Raw genomic sequence first — 16,636 nt, 5'->3', positions numbered from 1 at the left:
CAGGAACACTGGTGGACTGTGTTTGCACGTGGAGGTCACAGGTCTGGGGCCAGTGTGCTCCCGGGAGCCGGCGAGGACGGGGCTGGACCCTCCTTACCTGCATGGGACAGGGCTGGACCCTCCTTACCTGCATGGGCCGGGGCTGGGCCCTCCTTACCTGCATGGGCCGGGAGCACATGTTGGTGAGCACCTCCTTCCGGGCCAGTGAGTACTTGTCATCTCCAAATGTTTGGGTCAGGCTTTTCTAGAAGCAAATCCCAGAAACCCGTGTGGTCCAGCTCGGGGAGAGACTCGGGGCCCTGTCATCTGCTAAGTACCTCATGCCCAGCTCTCAGGGGGAGGAGCTGCCTGGGGGCTCAGCCCTGCTCAGAGGGGATGGGTGGGGAGAGGGGGCAGCTGCCCACAGCCTGTGGCCCACACTGGCCTGAGGTTAGTCCCTTCCATGTCTTGCTGACTGGCCTGGACTCACTGGGCTCCAGCTCTCGGGCCTAGTGCACCTGCCTTCCCCTCCCAGGGTCGGGCCTGGGTGAGATGTCTCCCTCCTCCAGGACCAGAGCCAAGGCCCTGGGTTTCTTAGCTTCGCCCCGGGCACGAAGCACCTGAAAGTACCCACCAGGAACATTCCCGGGATTCCTACAATTCCAGCCCCCACACTCTGAAAGCCTCTGGGCCCAAGACCAGCCCTTTCTGGCCACAGGACCCCTGCCCTCTGCTAGGCCTCCAGGGTCCCCGCTTGGCACAGTCCTGGTGAGGGGGCAGGTCCCATTGTCAGGGCCCCTGTGACTCAGAGGGGCCCTTCCTCCCAGGGCCTCCTTCCTCCTCTATAGGAGAGACCTGGCTGAAGGAAAGGGACTCTGGGGGGAAGCAGAGGCCCTTGGACCCCCCACCTTCCAGGTCTTTCTCTTCTTTCCCCCAAGCAGAGCCTCCCCTGAACCCTGCCCACCACTCACATTGAGGGCTCCTGCGGAGCTGAAGTCCACGGGCAGCCCCATCTGGTCGCAGAATTCCACTAGGTCATTGAGCATCCTTGTCTGGGGTGGGGGGTGCCGGCGCAGCAGGGCCTGCTCGGGGAAGGCGCGGTGGATCTTGTGGGCCACTGCCATGTTGGCGAAGAGCATAAACTCGTCCACGAGCCTGCAGAGGGTGGGTGGGATGGGAGGGACCGCTGGGGTTGGGGGACAGCTGCTCAGGCTTTCCCACGCTGCAGCCTGCCTGGCTCTCTATCACCCCTCAGGTCTCAGCTTAAAGACGACCTCCCAGCTGCCTCATCTCATGTGTTCTGCCAAGTCCCTGTCTTGCCCAGCACTCCCATGGTCTCCCCTGCACCAGTGGGTCTACACCACCTTCTCCTCTGACTGATTAGCTCCGTGCTGGCTCCTCCACTAGACCCTGGAGAGCAGGGATAGCCCCTGTCTAATTCACTGTTGCAGCCCCAGAGCTCAGCAGCCCACCCAATCCGGAGAAGGCACCGAGGAAAGATCTCTGCTGAATGATAGGACACCTGGAACCCTTGGGCAGCCCTGGCTGTAAGAGGGCACTGTGCCCACCCAGGCCATGGGAACCCAGGGGGCCCTGGCCCAGGCCCTAGTTCGAGGACTCCCTGGGGCATGCCGCAGTGGTGAGTGGACTGAGGATCCCGCAGGACCAGGAGTGTTGGGCTCCCTTCTCCCTGGGGATGGTTCCTTGTTGGAGGGAAGCCTCCCGACAGGGTCTCTGAGGGTGGACAGCAGAGTCCGAGGCAGCAGGAGGGAAGCCCTCACCAGGGGATGAGGCAGGAGTCAGGACGGGGTGAGACCCCGGAGTCACCCTTTCAGGGGCTGCTGCTCTGGCTTCACTGTACCTGAGTGTCGTTAGACTCAACAGTCACTATGAATGGACGTGGCTCCCGATGGAAGGACTGAGCAGGCCAAGTCCCTCGGGATCCAGGTGCTGCTTTCCAGTTGCCCCTCTTCCCCCAACATAGCCAGCCAGGGGTCTCCTACCCATGCTCTATAAGTCTCACTCCTGCCATCAATCTCGTCCCCTTACCCTGCTCCAAGTCTTCCCTGAATGTCAGACAGAATTCCCTTCCATGGGCGTTTATAGCTAGGGTCACCTGTGTCACTGTGTAGTGCCATTGGAATCTTATTTAGATTTTGTACTTACATCTTGTCAACCCAAGAGGAGTCCCAGTTCCTGCTGGAAAAATGGCTTATGTGATCTATCTTGGTTGGGTCATCATCAGCAAAAAGCCTCAAATGCATAGTTCATACATTCATTCGTTCACTCATTCCACAAGGACTACCATGTGCCAGGCACGGTTCTGGAGTTTCTCCCCATGCAGCCGGACAATCCTCCTGGGCAGGAGCACCCAGGTTGTTCCCTGGTGCCCCCTTTTCCCTTCAGCCCAGCTGCAGGCCTGGGGGAAGAGGGACGCCTGTAGCCTCCAGGTCGACCCTGGGTTGCATTTTGCAGTGTGGCCAGCAGGGGGCAGCATGACCCCATAGCGGGTTGCACTGAGGCTGCAGGCTAAGGAGGCCACTAGGCAGGCAGGGTGAAGGAGCAGGGCTGTGCAGGGCAGCCCTGGTTTCTCCCCTATGCCCATGCCCCACCCTATGGGTTTAGGAACTGAATGTCTGCGGGCCCCTGGGGCTGAGCCAGGCTCCTGCTCTTAGTTCCTGCAGGGGCTCTCCACGTCCCTTCTCATGGTCTTCAGTAAACACGAGGACAAGGACAGGAGGGAGGGGACAGGGAGAGGGAGGGGACAGGGAGAGGGTGGGGCTGCTGTGGAAGCCTCTGCCATGACCACAGACCTCAGGCAAGCTGCTTCCCTGGCAACTCTGCTACCTGTCCTCCCTGGACCCCAGCACAGTCCCAGGAGTCACCCCTGCCCTCAACAGTGGACAAGTGCACTCTTGGTGACCTTGAATGTGAAGCCTGGTGAGGCTTTGGAGGAGAGGCCCACCGTGCCAGGGCCCCTGGTGTGGCTAAGTCTCTGCTTCCCGTTCGGTCTCAGCCTCTCCCTCCCTCTGAGGGGCTGGGAGTCGGGATAGCGCCTGTGGAGCTCTGGCACAGCCAGTTGGGCCACATCAAGCAGAGACCCAGACAAAGGTCAAGGGCACTGAGGAGGGAGCTGGCACCACAGAGAGTGCACTTCCCAGGCGCAGCCTTGGCCATGATGCTTGTGGACAGCTGCAGGGGCTGTTTGCTGCCCTCATGTCCTTCTGATGCTGCAGGTAGCAGATGGGGGCGGAGAGAACGGGTGGGCTCTGAGCAGGAGTGAATGAAGGCGGGGCTGACCCCTGGCTGTGGTGGTGACGCCCTGGGGTCGCTGGAAGGGAGGTCCCCAGTGGAGTTTGGGGACAGGAAGGTGAAAGCCAAGCCCAACTGCCAGCAGCCAGAGTTGTACCAAGTTCAGGATTCACCATCGCAAACGGGGCCCCGCACCACAGGTGGGAGAACTGAGCTGAACAGTGCAGGGTGGGTGGGGTAGGGTAGGTGGGAGTCGGGCTCTCATCTGGGGCCAGCACATGGACCCCAGGCTCCAGTCCCCTGCCCTGTCAATTCCCTGATGGGCCAGCAGGTGGCGCCCAGCCTCCTCCTCCTCCTCCTCCTCCTGAGGTCCTGGGATGGGACAGCTTCAGCTTAGAGCCCAGGCGCTCCTGCAAGAACCCAGGGCCAGAGATGGAGGCTGTGACAGCGACCCGGTCAGCAAGGCCCTCTCCCCCGACCTCCTCCCTCCCTCTCCTGGGGAGCAGTGCTAGGTGCACAGCCTGGACAGCCAAACCTCCTAAACGCCCCAAGGTGTCCTGGCTGGTCAGGCCGCGCCGCTCCACACTCTGGGCCATGGGAGCCCTGAAGGGGGCAGGGAGGGCACTGGGGCTGCTGGATGGGAGGGCACCCTGTCCCCTGCCCCGGCCTCAGACCTTGCTCCCCTGATGTGGGCACCAGCCCTAATGTCACCCCGCTCCTCCCAGCGCCAGGGGCACAGGCATGAGATCACTGGGCCTGCTGGGGATGGGGCACTGGAGCTCAGGGACTGCCTGACAACTGCTCTCCGAGGGGCTGGGAATGGCTGCCAGCCAGCATCACCTTCCAGAACAGCAAGCCAAGGCCTTGGAGACGGGGCCTCGGTCCCAGCCCTGGCATCGGCCAAGCTTCTGGAGCTTGTGCCACCAGAGTCCCATGACTCTGGAGGTCTGAGGTGGGCTGTGCTGTGACAGCGGCTGCAGGGCCAGGACCCCAGCTCCTCGTCACTCACTCCCAGCACCCCTCCTCCCTGGGTCTGGGCCTCCCTGGGGCAGGAGGGGACGGGGAAAGGGAGGGCAGGGATGAGGCTTGGCGAGCCCCTCACATGCTGTGGCAGACAGCAGGGAAAGGTCACCAGCCCCCACACACAGTACACACTCCCCACAGCAAGGGTGACACTGGTAGACACACAGGTTCCCACAGCGCACAAATGTTCCTCTAAAGAAAAACCAACATCATCAATATATGAAACACAGGACTCTTCATGCATTTACGACAGGGTGTCCTTAGCCCTGAAGGTGCCGGCGAGCACCAGGACTGTGCAGAGGCAGCCACTGGGTGCCGCATTCCTGCTGGCTCAGGTGGGACCTGTTTCTGTGGCATCTTAAAGGATGATCCTGGGAAAGGCTGCTCTCGCCCTGGCAGGGCTCATGAGAAAAGGGTGAAGCCATCTGTGCTTCAGAGGAAGCCTGCCTTCCCTGACCACCAAGGAACCAGATCTGAATGTTTCTCTGCTCAGCTGGAGGGTTGGGGTTCGGTTTTGACATTCAGGGACCTGGGGCATCTGTGGCCAGGAAAGACCTGTCTAGGGATGGTGGAGGGGGGTCCTTCACCTCTCGTGGCCCTGCCATTGGGAGAGGGGCTTCTCCTCAGTGGCTTGCAGGGAACGCCAGCATCAACATCAATCCCATGAAACATGCGCTCTTCATGCGTTTATCATAGGGTCTCCTCTGCCTTTCAGGTGCCGGCGAGCATCAGGCCTGTGCAGAGGCAGCACTGGGTGCCGCATTCCTGCTGGCTCAGGTGGGACCTGTGTCTGTCACATTTTGAAGGACGATGCTGGAATGCCAGCCCTGTCACTCTCTTGCTGCATGATTTCAAACTTTTTTTTTCCTTTAAGTTTGAGACAAGGTCTCGTTCTGTTACCCAGGTTGGAGTGCAGTGGCATGATCTCGGGTCACTGTAGCCTCGACCCCCCGGTGGCCCAAGTGATTCTGATCTCCCTATCTCAGCATCCAAGTAGCTGGGACCACAGGCATGTACCATCTTGCCCGGCTAAATTTTGTTTATAGAGAGGGGGTCTCACTATGTTGCCCAGGCCGGTCTCCAGCTCTTGGGCTGAAGTGATCCTCCTGCCTCTGCCTCGGCCTCCCAAAGTGCTGGGATCACAGGCATGAGAGACCATGCCTCGCCAGATAAATTAGTTAAGCTTTCAGAATCTCCACTTCTTTCCCTGTAAAATAGGCAAGAAATGTGCCAGTGCTTGGCCTTGAAAAAAATAAGACATCATTGTAACATGTCCTATGTTGTGACTGGCATGATTGCCCCAGCTCTAGGAATTGGGCTAAACATGCAGCCACACTTAGAGAAGCTTCTCCTGGCCTCCCTCTGACAAGGGCACCACTCTTGTCCCAGCCTCCGTCTCTTTTACCAGGTGGCCTCCCTACTTCTAGTCATGCTCTGCTCCGTGGACTTCACACCAAAGCTGGTCACATCCCTCTCTTGGAAAGGCCCTCTGTGGCTCCCCTGTCATGGACACAGTCCTACCTCCAGGGAATGAGGTTCTGCATCCAGCTCCCCTCCCCTTCACCCTCTCTTCACCCATCTCCTGCCACCTGCTTCTTGACATCCCATTCAGAGCCCATCCCAGCACTCAGCTGCCATGTCTGTGATGGCCTCTTTGATCACAGGGGCCGTTTCCTTCCATGCCCAGTGTCGTGGACTCCGGTCCCACTGTAGATGCCAAGTGCATCTGCGCAGATTGAAGGACTCTAAGATGGGGCATGCCAGGCTCCAATTCAGGAGCCGAGAAGGCTGGGTCCCTGCCCCAGTGCCCTGTTCTGCTGGGCACACAGCTCTGGACTACGTGCTTCTGATGATGATGCTTGGATACCGACTGCCAAGCTCTGCCTGAGGGAGCTCGTTCCCAGGCAGACCAGAGGCAGCCAGGGCCGGGTCCTCTCTCCTCCCTGCTCCCCACAGGTGGACCGAGTGCCACCCTCGGGCTCAGACAAGACGGCGGCGACATCCCAGGGCAGCATGCCTCCTCCTGCAGAGCTGGGCTTTGTTAGTGTCCTTGTGTCCTCATTCTCCTTTGCATCCTAAGGCTTCCCTAAGTGGCTGCAGTCACCAGACTGTGCCCTTGGAGCAGCACTAGGAGAAGGAGAACAGGCAGCCCCTGCAACTGCCCCACGCAGTGCTGCCCACATGCTCGTCGCTTTCCAGGCCCCTGCAGCCCAGGCTGTTCCATCTCTTTCTGTGTGGGTCAAAGCCTAAGGTGTAAAAAAAAAAAAAAAAGACTGGCCACACACAGTCCCCCCATCCGCAGGCCACAGTCTGCACTGCTGCACCAGAAGGCCTTGACCCTAACTTTCTGGAGCCCTGACAGCAGAGGTGCATTCCTGAGTGCAAGACTAATTCCAAGACATAGTAAGCGAGAAAGGACTGTTTTATAGGAAAGGGGTGATATAGCAAAGGCACGGAGGCAAAGCAAAAACAAACAGGCTGGACGTTGGCTCACACCTATAATCCCAGCACTTTGGGAGGCTAAGGTGGGTGGAAGGTCAGGAGTTTGAGACCAGCCTGGACAACATGGTGAAACTCCTGTCTCCACTAAAAATACAAAAATTAGCTGGGTGTGGTGATAGGCACCTATCATCCCAGCTACTTGGGAAGCTGAGGCGAGAGAATTGCTTGAACCCGGGAGGTGGAGGCTGCAGTGAGCCGAGATCATGCTATTACACTCCAGTCTGGGCAACAAAAGCGAAACTCCCTCTCAAAAAACAAACAAATAAAGAAAAGCATCAGGTTAGTTTGAAAAATAAGAAGTCAAGGGCAGACTGTGTCAAGGGGAGACTGAAGGGCTGGGCCAGGAGGGGCGCAGGGACAGCCTGGTGCCTGTCAACACTCTACAAACAGCACCTTTTCTGGGAGCTGGGGAAGGCTGTTGGAACAAGGGAAGGACTTTGCACAGGGACCTTAGCAGGACACAGTGAGGGACAGAGACTGGGCCAGAGGCAGGGCATGGCTGGGATGAAAGCTGAGCAGCCCAAGGCTCCCAAGAAGCAGCCCCAGGAAGCAAAAAAGAGCAGGGTAATCCCAGCACTTTGGGAGGCCAAGGCGGGCAGACCACTTGAGCTCAGGAGATTGAGACCAGCCTGGCCGACATGGAGAAACCCTGTCTCTACCAAAAATACAAAAATTAGCCAGGCATGGTGGCGGGCACTTGTAATCCCAGCTACTCAGGAGGCTGAGGTAAGAGAATCGTTTGAACCTGGGAGGCAGAGCTTACAGTGAGCCAAGATTGTGCCACTGCACTCCGGCCTGGGTGGCAGAGTGAGACGTGAGACTTCGTCTCAAAAAAAAAAAAAAAAAGAAAGAAAGAAAGAAAAAAAGAAAGAAAGAAAGAAAGAGCAAGGCTGGAGATGGGGGGCCACAAGGGCACCCCCTTCCCAACTGGGCACGGGGGGGCAGGAGGTGGTGAGCACCCAGGCAGAGGCAGTAGGAACAGGAGGTGGCCGAGAAGCAGCTTGGGGACTTGGGAGGAGCCTGCGGGTTGTCCCCAGTGTGAGCTGCCGAGGAGAGCAGGGGCTTGCACAGAGCCCTTGGATTTGACCAGAAGGAGTAAGTCGCAGTGGCGGTGCAGCTGGAGAGGCTGGTTCAGAAACCCAAGAGGACGGAGGGAGGGAGGCTGGCGGGTGTAGACAGTTCCCCGCCAGGTTGCTGCTGATGGGGCTGGAGTTAGCCTGGGGGAGATGCGGGGCGTCTGTCTGCTTCCTGCTTGCTGTCTGAAGCATCCCAAAGGCCGGAATGTATCTGCAGAGGTGCTCACAGAGGGAAAGACCCCAGGAGAGCAGCCAGCTTATGGGGCAGTCTGCAAGGCCCAGGGCAGGAGGGAAGAGCTCGGGATGGGAGCCTGAGGTCCCATCCTGGGGAGGGCAGCTGGCCAGCTCCCAGGAGGAAGCCCCACTGTGGTGTTGGGAGAGACAAGGAGGCCTGTCTGCGTGGGCCCTGAGGCCAGCCCCTGCTCAGTGTCCACAGCTCTGTCCTGACCATGGTCCCTGCAGAAAGGGTGGGTGTGGTCGGATGCCACTTCCTTATAGCATCCTGGAGGCCACAGCACTGAGGAGTGTTCCCCATGCCATGTGACAGTGGCCAAGAGATGAAGGGCCTTGCCCAGATCAGACAGCCAGTCAGGGGCACAGAGGGCTGGACCCCACATCCCTGGGCCCCTTGACCAGCGCCCTGTGGGCCCTGGTCAGACACTTGCCCTGATAGCCCCAGCACAGAGGAAACAGGCTGGAGTCCAGACAGGTGACCCCCGAGCTCTGGCCCGAGGACTGCGCCCTTTTCTTTTCAAGTCCACTGGGCACAGCAGAGAGGAGAAAGCAGAGAGCACGGCCACCCCACAAAAGCGGGGTTCAGGTCCCATCAGCTCAGCTCTGGCCTGGCCACACCCCAGCTGCCTCCTGTTCCCTCCCTGAGGACACCGTGACTCCAGAGGAGTTGAGGGAGACTGGGCCAGCCGTGGGTCTCTCCTCAGGCCCAGGCATGTTGCTAAGGCAGGGCCCAGCTTCCTGACCCAACCTGCTCTGGCCTGGCCCTCAGACTTTCGGTTCCTCTGCAACGTGGTCTCTCAACCCTTCCTGATAAGGAGGCCGTGTCTCCAAGCGTGTCCTTTTTCAGATCCATGCACCCGCTGAAGCGCTGAGACACAAGACACTCAGAGAGTGGCTTTGGAAATAAGCGGGAGCCAGGGCAGAGGGGCAGGGGCAGTCCCCAAAGCTGAAAATGTGTCCATTTTCAAAGGCCTAAGGCAAATGTGAGACAGAAGCAGCCTCTTCTGCTCTCAGCCCTCAGGGCCCTTGTCACACTCTGTGGGAGGCCCCTGCTAATGGAATGAGGCCACTCACAGAGCTTGTTCAATTAGCTCTTGCTGAAAACTGTTAACGTGGCTTTGATAAGAATTGCTCCCAGCCAATTTCAGCCTCATTTCTTCTGCAGACCAAATTTTCCACACTTGGGCATATGCTCCCTGTAAGCTCCAGAGCCCTGGGCTCTGCCGAGGCCATGAAGGCAGCTGCTGGGCCTGTCTCAGAAGCTGTGCACCCAACCATGGCCCCTTCTCCATGGCTGGGCAGCCCATGGGGTGCAGGTGATGGCAACCTTTACATGGGACCTGCTGTGTTCTCAGCAGCTGGAAATTGAATATAGTGTGGGGGAAACCGCAGGGCCCAGGAGGCAGGGGTCTGCGGGTCACTGAATTGCAGGCTGCTGGGGAGAGAAAGTGGAAAAGATCTTGGTGGCAGCTCTGTCCCGGGCCAGGCCAGGTGGGGCTGGAGGCCTGGGAGCTGGAAAGTGGAGGCCTGGCATGAGGGAGCCGCAGGTAGAGCCCCTGGCCTCAGTGTGGGGGGGATGGGGAGGAAGTACAGCTGCTTGACTGATGGACCCCCACCCACAGCTGGCCGTGCACCCTGCTGCCAGCCTCCAGCAGAGGGTGCCGTGGCCGCTGGGTGGCCCACCAGTCACAGCTTGGGCCTCTTGCTGACCCCTTTCCTCCTGGCTGCGCTGCAACCTCCTGAATACATTGGACATTCCCATGAAACCACAGGGAAATGAATGGGGCCCAGTTCACAGGCATGGAAAAGCCCGGAGGAGAAGGCCTCTGGAGTCAGACATTACAGGCCTGCAGGTTTCCTAGGCTGGGAGGCTCAGTCCATGGCAGGGCCTTGTCACTACCATCATCCTGCTCCTGACTGCCGAGGACACCTCCTCCCCTCTGTGAGGATCACAGCAGCTGCAGAGCCCAGGGTCACCCATATGAACCTGGCTCTCCACCTGCCCGGCCACCACCCAGGGACAGAGACTTCCCCCCACCCTGCTCCCTGGTCCCGGGCCTGAGGCTGGTCATAGACCCAGGCAAACATGCATGGCCCTCTGCAGCCACTGCCTGGCTGGGCTGGGACACAGTTGCCACCTTGGAAGCCTTGTTTCCAGGCCCCTACTTTGCCTCTGCCTCTGTCCCGCTGCAGTTGGATGAGGAGGGCAGAAGCAGCACGGAGGCCCACGCCACGGCCTCCCTGGTAAGGCTGCCTCCTCCTGGCTGCCTCAGGCTCAGGCCCTTTCCTGTCTGAGTCGCCCAGGGCAGAGCACGGTTGCTTTTCCTGCTCTTGGTTTCCCGTCGCCACTGAATGTGCCCTGTGCGGCCTCTCCTTTGCTAACGCTCCTCCCAGGCCCCACAGAGATGCACTGGGTCCCTGGGTCAGGAGGGCAGGGCAGAGTGGGCCACGGGCCATGGCAGCAGTGGGATGGGGAAGGCCCCTGCCCCTCAGATGCCTTGGCCTACGTGACAGCATGGCCCCTGGGTACTGGGCCTCCGGTGAGCCTCTTTCTAGATTGTTCCAAGAGGGAGTTTTCATGCTGAGCTCGGAGCTGGGCAATGAATCCAGGCATCCCCCATGTTTTCCCTGATGAGCTCTGTACAGTCAGAGAAACCTCAGGAAGTCCCCAGGTCAGTCCCTTGCCCAGGCCTGAGTGCGGCCCAGGGTCCCTTAGCAGGCTGGCGCTCTGTGGGTCCTTGGCTGTCACACTGAAGGCTCCTTGGCCCCAGCAGGCTCTTGCTGGCCTGTTCCTGGCCTCAGTCCTGCTCCCTTACCGGGCAGGAGATTGGATTGGGGCCACTGTTCCTCAGGGACCCCTTAGAGCTTCCTCATGGGTGACAGGCACCTAGACCTTTAAGACCCCCCTGGGTTTCCATACTGCCCCCTCTGCTCCCCACACCCAAGCTCACCTTCTCCACTCAGTTCCCCGTGGGGCTGTGCAGGTTAAGTTCAGGCCCCGTCCTAGGCATCCTCCAGGTACTGACTCATGGAGCCCCACAGCAGCGTCATGCAGTAGGGGCTATAATCACCCCCTTTACAGATGGGCAAACTGACGCACAGTGAGGTCCCCTTGGGGAGTGAGCCCTGTGTTTTTTCTGTGCACGTGTGTGTATACACATGTGTGTATGCATCTGTGTATGCATGTGTGCCTGCATGTGTGTATATGCATCTGTGTGTGTGTGCCCATGTGTATGCATCTGTGTGTGTGCATGTGTGCATGCACGTGTGTGTTTGCATCTGTGTGTGTGCATGTGTGCATGCATGTGTGTGTATGCATCTGTGTGTGTGTGCATGTGTATGCATCTGTGTGTGTGCATGTGTGCGTGCACGTGTGTGTGTATGCATCTGTGTGTGTGCATGTGTGCATGCACGTGTGTGTGTATGCATCTGTGTGTGTGTCCATGTGTATGTGTCTGTTTGTGTGTATGCACAGGGGGCAGCGGGGTTGACCTGCTGTGTGCCAGACTTGCTGCCACTTGGGGTTTTCATAGCATCGCCTCATACAAACCCTGCAATCGCCCTGAGAGGTTGGTTGGTCCTGTTATTATTCCTATGTTACAGATGAGAAAACTGAGGCCCAGAGACAAGAAGGGCTCCAGCAGGGTCACTCAGCAGGTGTCGGAGTGGAGAGGACTCACTCCCTGCTCTGGGATTCCACTGGCCTGCATGGGGCCCTGTTCCCAGGTGTCCCAGTGACCCCAAACACTCCATGAGCCTTGATCCTGCAGTCCCTGTCCACGTCACTGTCTCCTAGCCCTGCCCTGTGGGGGTCCCTCTCTTTAGGAACAAAGCGGGTCCTCCTTTTTTTTTTTTTTTTGAGACCGTGTTTCGTTCTTTGTTGCCCGGGCCGGAGTGCAGTGGCACGATCTCGGCTTATTATAGCCCCTGCCTCCTGTGTTCAAGCGATTCTCCTGTCTCAGCCTCCCAAGTAGCTGGGATTATAGGCACTTGCCTCCATGCCTGGCTAATTTTTGTATTTTTGGTAGAAATGGGTTTTCACCATGTTGGTCAGGCTGGTCTCAAACTCCTGACCTCAGGTGATCTGCCCACCTTGGCCTCCCAAAGGCGGGTCCCATTTTTAAGAATTCCACAGAAGGCTGGGCGCAGTGGCTCACGCTTGTAATCCCAGCGCTTTGGGAGGCCGAGGCGGGTGAATCCCCTGAGGTTAGGAGTTAAAAACCAGCCTGGCCGACGTAGTGAAATCTATCTCTACTAAAAATACAAAAATTAGCTGGGTATGGTGGAGCACACCTTAGTCCCAGTTACTCAGGAGGCTGAGGCAGGAGAATTGGTTGAACCTGGGAGGCAGATGTTGCAGCGAGCTGAGATCACGCCACTGCACTCCGGCCTGGCCGATAGAGCAAACTCCATCTCAAATAATAATAAATAATAATAATAACAACAATAATAATAATAATTCCATGGAAGATAGTTGGATTTGAGGAAGCTAGAAGAATTCAGGATCTAGTCCTCTCTACGGGTAAATCAAAGAACTCATAAATAAAGCACAGGGCTGCAATCTAATAACAGGTGTAAAGCTTTTCTTCATACACATAACTTTTCCTCTCTACATTGATTGAACAGGAATCTCAGGCTGGGCGCGGAGGCTCATGCTTGTAATCCCAGCACTTTGGGAGGCCACGGTGAGTGAATCACTTGAGTCCAGAAGTTGGAGATCAGACTGGGCAACACATCGAAACCCCATCTCTACAAAAAAAAAAAAAAAAAAATCGGTAGGTCGTGGTAGCATGTGCCTATAGTCCCAGCTACTAGAGAGGCCGAAATGGGAGGATCACTGGAGCCCTGGAGGTCAGGGCTTCAGTGAACCATGATTGTAGCATTGCACTCCAGTCTGGGTGACAGAGCAAGACAGCGTCTTTAAAAAAAAAAAAAAAAAGGAATCTCAGATTATAAAACCCCTTGAGGCTAGGAAGCCAAACAAAGACAGACTTCAGATGTTTTTTTCTGCAGTCTGAAGGTTCCCGGGCCTGCCAGGAAGTGACGATTTTTACTTGTTCGCTGTGAGGCTGGGAACCCCGGAAGCTAGGCATTCTATGCACATTCACAAATATATTGCAATCAAAGCTTTGGTAATATAGTCAATGTCTCCAATTGTATCCTACGTAAAAAGAGAGCAAATTCTTAAACTTCAAATAACCATATTGTCATAAGAATACTCATGAATAGTGTCTGAATTTTAGAGGGATCCACTCTTGCCTGGATGACACAGCAAGACCCTGTCTCAGAAAAAAAAAATTAAAGCTTCAGTTTAGATGGCTGTTAAACACAGAATTAAAAATTAATGCTTCTTGTGGATTTACCAAAAGCAGATTTAGGCCGGGCATGGTGGCTCACACCTGTAATCCCAGCACTGTGGGAGACTGAGGCAGGCAGATCAGCTGAGGTCAGGAGTTCGAGACCAGCCTGTCCAACATGGTGAAACTGCAACTCCACCAAAAACACAAAAATTAGCTGTGTGTGGTGGCACGTGCCTGTAATCCCAGCTACCTGAGGCTGAGGCAGGAGAATCACTGGAACTGGGAGGTGGAGGTTGCAGTGAGCTGAGATCGCGCCACTGCACTCCAGCCTAGGCAACAGAGCGAGACTCTATCTCAAAAATAAATAAGTCAAAACAAAAGCAGATTTATATTTCAAGGAAATCTTGTTGTACTAACATAGGGGACCAGATTTTTAGTTTTTAAATCAGTGTAGGTTTGTTTTGTTTGTTTTTTACTTCTCCTAGAGCTTTCAGATGAGAATATCAGTGTAGTTTTAATATGAAAGTTAAATCTTTAGAAAGACTCGTGAATAATTTCCTTCTAATTTTAGCCAACCTGATCACATACAAAAATTTCTTTCACAAATTCATCCTTCCCCAAAAGATGGGAAGGATGAATTATATGTGTCTCTGCTCGATGTTTCAAGGTCATAAAACTATAAACCCAACCTAAAAACAGAGTGATCTTTGTTCCTGTAGTTCTTTGATAAATAAAACTAATTTAGTATTGCTGGTTTATTGAAAACAGCTCTGTTTTATACATATACATACATATATACATTGTAATGAGCCAAATACCTTTTAGTTCACGTGATTTAACTATATCTTTGATAAACAAGCTGGTTTTAAATTGGTTGATAAAATAGAAATACCTCAAGCTTTTCTTTCTCTCTCTTTTTTTTTTTTTTTGGAAACAGAGTCTCTCTTTGTTGCCCAGGCTGGAGTGCAGTGGCACAATCTGCACACACCTTTCACGACTTAGCACTTCTATGACATGCTTAGGCCTCTGCTTTGACCTAAAGTTCCCCTTTCTTAGGTAACAAGTTATTTTACTTTAGGACACAAAAAGTTACCATACAAGATCCTTTCTCATTCCAAATTATTCTTTTTTCTTTTAACCGTACTTATCAAAAATATATCTTCATACCTTTCTTCACATCTCTCTCCTACTTACGGGTTCCTTTCTATCCTGTTTTTCTTTCTTTCATAAATCCATATTTTGGATATATGAAAACACATGTTCGCCAGGTGCAGTGGCTCACACCTTCAATCTCAACATTTTGGGAGGTGGCTGCTTGAGCCTAGAAATTCGAGACCAGTCTGGGCAGCGTGGCAGGATCCTATTTCTATTTTTTTTTTAATTTAAAAAAAGTTAAAACAATGTTTAAGTATATAAAAAACTCAAATAAAGCAAAAACATGTTTTTACACATTTTAAATAGTTTTTCTCATCAAACATACATATTATTTTTTGGTACACTTTGTCTACAGAATTGTATAGATTAATTAGAATTTTTAATTCTTAGCAATCTTAATTTCTAGTGAAAACCTAGGAAGCAAAAAACATTTAAATGACTGTCACATATTAGTATTTTACAGATGGGAACCATTTATAATTTTAGAAACATGTTTCCCCATCGCGTAATTTTTATATGTATTAACCCCTATAAATTTGATAGTTCCATAAAATTTAAGAAACCAAAAACAAACTTATATTTATGTTCAGCAATTTATGTATTTGTGTTTTATCTTACTTGGAAATGACCAATATATTTAATGAGTATCTGTCAGTTAAGGTAGCATAACATGACTTTAAGATTTCGAAGTCCGGCCAGGCACAGTGGCTCACGCCTGTAATCCCAGCACTTTGGGAGGCTGAGGCGGAGGACTGCTTGAGACCAGGAGTTCGACAGCAGCCTGGCCAACATGGTGAAACCCCGTCTCTACCAATAATACAAAAAGTAGCTGGGTGTGGTGGCACACACCCGTAATCCCAGCTACTCAAGAGGCTGAGGCATGAGAATCACTTGAACCTGGGAGGCGGAGGTTGCAGTGAGCCGGGACCACACCACTGTACTCCAGCCTGGGCGACAGAGGAGACTCTGTCTCAAAAAAAAAAAAAAAAGATTTCAAATTCTATGAAAAGCTCATTTATAGAGGTTCATCCTATTTACATTTACGCAATTTATATTTTTAACAATTATACCTCCATTAATTATGAATACTGAGATACTACACAAAGCTAGTACTCATTTCCAGGTATTTTCTTGTTCACTATTTTCATAGCCTGTGACTCTCAGGTGTTCACTTAAGAAGCTTAAAGTTAAATACATGGATATTTTGCCAGTAACTCCTAAGACAGAGCTGTTTACATTAAACCAGCAATACTAAATTAGTTTTATTTATCAAAGAACTACACAAAGATCACTCTGTTTTTAGGTTGGGTTTAAAGTTTTATGACTTAAGCCAGGCAAGGTGGCCCACGCCTATAATCTGAACACTTTGGGAGGCCCAGGTGGGCAGATCACCTGAGGTCAGGAGTTCGAGACCAGCCTGGCTAATATGGTGAAACCCTGTCTCTAATAAAAATGCAAAAATTAGCAGGGTGTGGTGGCACATGTCTGTTATCCCAGCTACTGAGGAGGCTGAGGCAGGAGAATCACTCGAACCCTGGAGGCGGAGGTTGCAGTGAGCTGAGATTACACCACTGCACTCCAGCCTGGGTGACAGAGTGAGACTCCGTCTCATAGAAAATAAAGAATAAAATAAAGTTTTATGACCTTGAAGCATCTAGCAGAGACACATATAATCTTATCTGACTCGCAAACCCAGGGGAAGACGTACGCTGCAAATACTAAAGATGAACGTGCATGGTGGCTCACACCTATAATCCCAGCACTCTGGGAGGCCGAGGTGGGTGGATCACTTGAGGCCAGGCATTTGATTTTTAATTTTAATTTTAACATTTTTGTCTTGAGGCCAGAAGTTTGAGACCAGTCTGGCCAATATGGCAAAACCCATTCTTTACTAAAAATACAAAAAAAAAAAAAAATTAGCCAGGGGTGGTGATGAGCACCTATAGTACCATCTACTTAGAAGGTTGAGGCATGAGAACCACTTGAACCTGGGAGGTGGAGGTTGCAGCAAGCTGAGATTGCACCTGGGTGACAGAGACTCTGAGAAAAAAAGAAGGAAGGAAGGAAGGAAGGAAGGAAGGAAGGAAGGAAGGAAGGAAGGAAGGAAGGAAGGAA

General features: G+C 53.8%; 1 protein-coding gene across 1 annotated transcript in view; it reads right to left on the bottom strand.

The window, feature by feature from the left end:
- Positions 1-16,636, bottom strand: part of DIS3L2 (DIS3 like 3'-5' exoribonuclease 2) — a 441,955-nt gene that overhangs the window by 5,959 nt on the left and 419,360 nt on the right.

The sequence above is a fragment of the Papio anubis genome, chromosome 10, assembly GCF_008728515.1.
Source record: "Papio anubis isolate 15944 chromosome 10, Panubis1.0, whole genome shotgun sequence".
Classification (NCBI taxonomy): Eukaryota; Metazoa; Chordata; class Mammalia; order Primates; family Cercopithecidae; genus Papio; species Papio anubis.
This window is presented reverse-complemented; position numbering and strand designations above follow the sequence as displayed.